This window comes from Pteropus vampyrus, unplaced genomic scaffold (genome assembly GCF_000151845.1).
Source record: "Pteropus vampyrus isolate Shadow unplaced genomic scaffold, Pvam_2.0 Scaffold320, whole genome shotgun sequence".
In the NCBI taxonomy this organism is placed as follows: Eukaryota; Metazoa; Chordata; class Mammalia; order Chiroptera; family Pteropodidae; genus Pteropus; species Pteropus vampyrus.
The window spans coordinates 438,113-444,630 of NW_011889101.1; positions in this window are offsets into that span (position 1 = coordinate 438,113).

Sequence of the window (6,518 nt, forward strand, 5' to 3'; positions counted from 1 at the left end):
CTGGTGCTTCCCAGGAAGAGGTCGGGCCTGAGTGAGTCAACTGGAAGGAGCACTACCGAATCCCCGCAGCCCCCGCTCTGCGGGTGACACTCAGAGATGGTGCAGGGCCTGGTATGTGCTGGGGGTGGCCATAAGTTGGGCCCCGTCTCCATGTCTTGAGGGGGCAGCAGTTCCTGAGCCATCCCCACCTGCCGTGGCCTTCCACAGTGGGGTACCTGTCCCCAGAGGGGGACATCAGATGGGGCTGGGCGTGATGACAGAGGCTCCTGGCAGCACAGAGCTCTGCAGCAGACTGACTGCCAGGCTTCGGATGGGGGTAGGGACAGGCAGCGGTGGCACAGATGGGCTTCTTAGGTCCCAGCCGGGCTGGCCTTGTCTCCCCTGTCTGGCCCTGTGGTCTCGGGGCCAGGCTGGGGCTTCCGAGTCCCCTGCAAGTGGGCGGAGGAATGGGGAGGGAGAGGAGATGGGCAGAATGAGGCAGGACCCAGTCTGGCTGGCCTTGGGGGGCGAGGGCCAACTCTAGGCAGTCTCCCTCAGCACGCTGCAGCCCACCCTCTGTGGGTACACTTCCCACGGGGCCGGGGCCTCCAAGGGGGCACATGGGGACAAGCGCAGCAGGTGACACTAGCCTTCTGTGTCAGAGCTGGCAAGAGAGGAATAGGGGCAGCCCCTGGGGTGAGGGTCCCTGCCCCCTCACCACTTGGGCCTGGCCAGTGCTGCGTCAGCTCCCAGCTGCAAGGTGAGCAAGGCTCTAGCAGGACAGCGTAAGGCCGTCCAGGCCTCGCCAAGGCCAAGGGCAGAAGTGGCCCCAGGGAGGGTCCCTGCTGCAGCCTCCCCCAGGCCCCGGCTGGCCAGGGGTCCCAGGGACCACCCCGCTGCTCAGGGACCAGCAGTGTGTGGCTCAGCTTCTCCCTCAGCAGTCATGCGGGACCCCTTCCCCTGGCCTCTGTGTAGGGAGGCGGCCCCCAGGCCATCCGCCCGGGGCTCCACTTTCCCTCGACCCTCTGTGCATGGTACTGGACAACAAAGACATGTCACGGTGTCACACTGCATTTGGATGGGCCCAGGTCCACACAGCTTCACCGAGGTCCCATGCCTAACGGGGCAGGGGTCACAGGGCTGGCAGGCCGAGCCCCCTGACAGACCTGCGCAGATGCCGGGCACACCCAGGGATACAGACAGCTCCCCGACCTGGTGGCCCCCAGTGTCCATAAGCGACCGGCTCCCAGGCGGGCTGAGCAAAGCCGGTCTCCAGAGAGCGAGGCAAAAGCAGGGTCTCCGGCCCCAGGCTTGCTGTCCGGCCTGAGAAAACACGGCAGTGCAGGAGGCGTGAGACCCACGCCCCAGGGCCCCACCTGAAGGCCAGGGCTATGCTTCATCATGCCATGGGCTCGAGACGCGGGAGGCTGCCAGGGCCTCTTCCAGGCAGTGATCTGACCTGTCGCTGGAAGGCTGCCCGGCTGCAGCCCGGCTAACGGGAACCGCCGAGCCTGAGTCATCCGGTGGCAGGCTCACCAGGGCCCTGCCGACCATGTGCATGCCAGCGAGCTTAGGATGCTGCACTCTGGTGTGCGCACGTGTGCATCTGTGCATCTGTGTCCTGCCGTGTCTGTCCTGGCACATGGGCCCACATGGGTGCACACATGTGAGTGTGCGTGCCTGTCTCTGAGTGCATGGGACACGTCCAAGTAGATCTGTGTCTGTGCGTTCATGTGAGTGTGTCATCTCATCTGTGACTTTGTGTCTGTGTCAAGTCTGTGTCTGTGTGCAGCATGGCCTGCAGGTAAAGGAGGGGTGTGTGTCCATTAGTCAGTCCCCGCACCATTCCTGGGCAGCCCTCAGGAGTGGTCCTCCTTGGCGGTGGCTCTGCTCTCCGGGGTGTGTTCTGGCCCAGGCTGTCCCCCGCAGCTCCAAGGTGCCCTTACGCCAGCCTGAGCCTCACTAACTCCTTCCGCAAAAGAGAGCTGTCCCCGCCTGCCCACTCCCTGCCCCTCCCTCAGACCTGCCACCCTGTGCACAGCAGGCAAGCGAGAGGCCCCCACTGTCCCGCTCCAGCGCTCACCAAGACCCCTCTGCCAGCTTCCAGAGCATCCTGGAACCCGCCCGCCCGCTATCCCCTCCTGTGGCTGCCCTGGTCCAGCCACCACCCTCCTACAGGGCTCCTGACTCCCCGCAGTGTCCCTGGGCACACTGTGCAGTCCTTCCTCAGCTCCCACCGCCCAGGCTAGCTGGCCCCTGCCCCCAGCCCCACTGGGCCTCACTGTCAGCCGGAGCCAGCTCGGCTCGCTCGTCCCTGTCCTCTGCACACGCACTACTCAGTTGCCTCTGTCCAGAACACTTCCCGCTCTCCCGAGGTCGCAGTGTAGGCTGTCCTCCAGGAGCCTTCCAGGACCCCTCCTACCCACGCCCACGGCCACATCGTGCCACGCCGCAGAGCACACCTCCACACCGGGAGCCCCCCCCAGGGCAGGGGTCAGATCACAAGCCACAGCCACCTTTCCTACTTCCCGCAGCCAGGGTGCCCCGCACCCAGCTTATGACTAAAATGTCCGTCTCCGGACTAGGAGGTGAGACTGCGGCGCGCAGGTCGAGTCCGGGAGACTCTGGAGACCCCTCCCTAGCAGGGGTCCAAAGCCAAGTCCCTGGACACAAAAAGGCCGGCTGGGGGCGCGGGGCGGGGCCAAGCGAGGGGCGAGGCTGGCCTGCTGTGGGGACAGGCGTGGGGGTCGGACTCTGGGTGGGACGAGAGCAGGCTTAGGGGGCGCGGCCGGAGGGGCGTGGCCTGGGCCTGCGGGGCACTTGCTGGTGGAGGCTGCTCTTGGGCGGGGCCTGGCCGACAGGGGGCGGGGCCGGGAGCGCGGCAGCCAATGGGCTGAATGAGGCCGGCGGCCCCGCCCGCGCTCGCTCCGCAGTGGCCGGGCGCGAGCTGGGCGGGCCGGGGCGGGGTCCGCGCGGTGCCAGGGTCCGGCGGCGCGGGCTCTGTCCGCAGTCCGAGGCGGGCGGTCAGCTGCAGCGCAAGGCAGCGGAGGCCGAGCGCGGCGCCCGCCCGCCCCCTGGGCCGCCCGCGCGCTGGAGCCGGACCCGCGACTGGACGCGAAGGGCCGCCGCCGGCCCGCACCGCCCGGCCGCCGCGATGTGCGACTGCTTCCACATGGTGCTGCCCACCTGGCCCGGGGCCCCCGGCAGCGGTGCGCCTCCTCCTCGCCTGCAGCCCGCTCCCCTGGGGCGGGTGGGCTCCGCGCGGGGGCGCGCGCTGGGCGAGTCTGGCACGCGCAGCGCAGGCGGGGCGGCGGCGCCTCCAGGACCCGCCCGCGGTCTCGCGCGCGTCTCTGCGCCTGGGGGGCGGCTGGGTTCTGCCTCGCTCCTCCTGCGTCTCGCCCTTTACCTGTCCCTGTCTCTCGGCCTCCCACTCCTCTCTGCCTCTCGGCCGCTCACTTCGGTCGCTAATTCATCTGCCACTCACTCTGTCGCTCCGCGCCTCTTTGTCGCTCACTTCCCGGCTGTCTCTCCCTCTCTGTCACTGTTCCCCTGCTGTAACCCTCTGGGAAGTTGTCTTGTCCCTTGAGCCCGCGGCTCACCAGGCCTGCCCTCTGACATGTTTGCAGGGAGAGCTATTGGTCTTGGCTGGAGACTGGCAGGCTGAGCTGGGCTGGGCTGGGTCCGCGGTGTGGCTCCTGTGTGGCTGGGTCACTGGTTAGGTGGTGGCTTTGGCAGGGCTAGACCTGAGGTCTGGGGCTTGGAGAGGGGCTTGAGTAAGGTCAGAGTTCAGGCCACAGGGTCCCCAGAGCTGGGCAAGGGGAGGTGGGTGTTGCCCATGGGGCAGAACCCCTCTTTCTGCCCCCTGGCGACAGAGTGGGGATCAGGCACTCTCTGTCTGCCCGTCATCTGTCTGTCCCGGCACTGGGCCTGGTTCCAGGCCTGGGTATCTCAGCATCTTGGAGGGCAGGGCGGGGCCGGGGGGGGGCAGTCCTTCCCGCTTCGGGTCAGTGATGCTGGTCAGTAATGCGGCAGCGTAGCCTCGCCCAGGACACCTGGCCAGCTGCCAACAAGGGGGCCGGGACAGGGCTGCACTGGCGCAGGCTGGACCCCCTCCTTGGGGAACGCAGGTCGATGATGGTGCAGCTGATGGAGGGAGGTGGGCTGGTCCTTGGCCTGGGCGTGCCACGGGCCCTCTTGTTGCCCATTTGTCTGGTGAGCACTGAGGCCCACTGACCTCCTGTTTGGGCCTCCCTCACCCAGATGGGAGCCCTGGGCAGCTGGCGGGCCCCCAGCCCCATCCTCCTGACTGCGGCTGGCCCTGGCCTCATCTCCGGGGACCCACCACATGACAGGGAGAGGGAACGGGGGCCGAAGGACGTGGGGCCGTAGCCTGCCTCCAGCTTCCTCACTCAGGTGCCCAGAGAACCCCAGGCTGCAGCCTCTAGGGTCCACCTCACCCACCCTCCTGCCTCCTCCGCTGGGGCCCAGCTTCTCTGCTTGGACTTAGTGGTTCCCTGGCCTACGAATCCATCTGCTCTTAGGGAACAAGGTCAGTGGCTCTCACGGGGCATTGGGAGATGTGCTGGAGCAGAGCAGGGCTGTCCGACAAACGGGTTCTTGGCCCGCTTCACAGGAGGCATCATTCCTGATAAGGGCCCCAGGGGTACGGCCCAGGCCTTTTCCAGGTGCAGCTCATTCCCAGCAAGCCAGGAGGGACCGCCCACCCTTGTCTTTCTGGCCAGTCCAAGCCTGCCCTCCTGCGCCAGCCATACCAGGTCCTCTGAAGACCCCTAGCCTGTCTGCACCCCTGCCTGGGGCCTGGGGGAAGGGAGCCATCTCCTGTCCAGCCTGCACACGGAGGCTGCCCCTGGTGGCTGCACAGGGAACACACCGGGGCAGGGACCCACCCAGGCTCACTGCCCCTGGCTGGTCCCAACACCCCTCAGCCCATGCTGCCCTCCCAGGGGACCTTCCTTAGTCCCGTGGGGGACAGGAGCCACACCCAGGTGCAGCTCCCATGCACGGTACCAGCCTCTTCACCCCATGATGGGCCCAGCTCTCACACCCCTTCCTGTCCCTTGGGCCACTGGGCAGCTAGGCAGACAGGGGGCCACTGACCCTAGCCTGGGCCCTGCTTTGCACCTGCAAGCCCCTGGCTAGGCCTGAGACCACCCCACCCCCAGACCGAGCAGGCCCTGCTGGGGCCAGGGAGGCCCAGGTGCAGTGATGCGTCGTGAGGGGTCTGGATGGTCTGTACTTTGAGGAGGTGGCTGTGACCATGCTGAGCCCTTTCCCCAGAGCGGAGTGAAGCCAGGAGTCCCTAGGCGGCCCCACCCGTCCGACCCAGGCTGGTGGCCTCTGCATGGCCCTAGGCTTGGGCCGCGAGGAGCAGTGGGCTGGATCTTGCACCTGTGGACAGCAGTGACCATGGCCGCCCACGTCCGGGGCGGGGCAGAGAGGCAGAGTGTGCAGCCAGGGAGGCCGAGTCAGCACCGGCGAGCAGGTCTCTGTGCTGCCCGCACTGGAGGCCCTTGGGTTTCGCACTGGTGGATAGCTGTGTCCCCATTCTGCAGACAGGGACGCTGAGTCCTGGACCAGCATGGAGCCTCTCTGGCCTCCCCAGCACCTGGAGCGGCCATGTCACATGCTTCGTGCAGTGACGTCTGACAGGCACTGGCTCTGTCCTGCCCTACCAGGCAGGGGGGCCGACAGGCAAGGGCGCCTCCTCGTGCCCCTCTCTGGCTTAGAAGTGTCCTTGGCAGAGGCGGTGAGGAAGAGGCAGCAGAGGTCATCCCGGGCTGGGGCGCTGACCCTCCTGAGGTTGAGTCTCGAAGCCACCACTGATAACAGCGTCTGCTCCTGGCAGCACCCCCAGGTCTTTTCCTGATGGAGAAACTGAACTGAGGCTGGCAGCCCGGCTCCTGCCCCAAGTCCTCGGACGGGGTGGGGCCCAGGAGTGGGTAGGAGACCCGTGTGCCCAAAGCAGTGCGAGCCCACTTCCCCCGCGGCAGGAAGGCCCAAGCTCTCCTGTCCTGGGCCAGGCTAGGAGCCACCTCTGCCAGGAAGCCCCTCGGGTTCCTGGGCCCACCCCAGCTGTCCTTCAGTTCCGACCCTCTCTGCAGCCTTCCAGGTCTGCCCTTTGCTGGAGGGGTCTGCATTTGAGGTTCAGCCTGGGGCTCGCTTGCCCGGGGGTGGGGGAGTGGCAGTGCCAGGGAGGAGCACCCCAGGCAGGTGGCATGAGGCATTTGCCATCTGGGGGCCCCTGCCACCCACTTCAGGGGGGAAGAACCCAGATCTCCCCAGCTCTGCCTGGGTGGGGGCAGGAGAAAGCAGTGTTAATGGGGGGTGCCTGCCACCCATTCATGTGTCTGTGTGTCCCAGGGCCCCGGGGCTTGGGCGATCAGCAGTTGGGGAGCGGGGCTTCACCACCGCTCGCTCATCTGGCAAAGGCGGGTCAGGCACGGCTCTGCCGTCAGTGCAGCCTCAGGGGCATGGAGGAGTTAGGGGGCTCCTGACGGGGACACAGCACAGACAGGAGG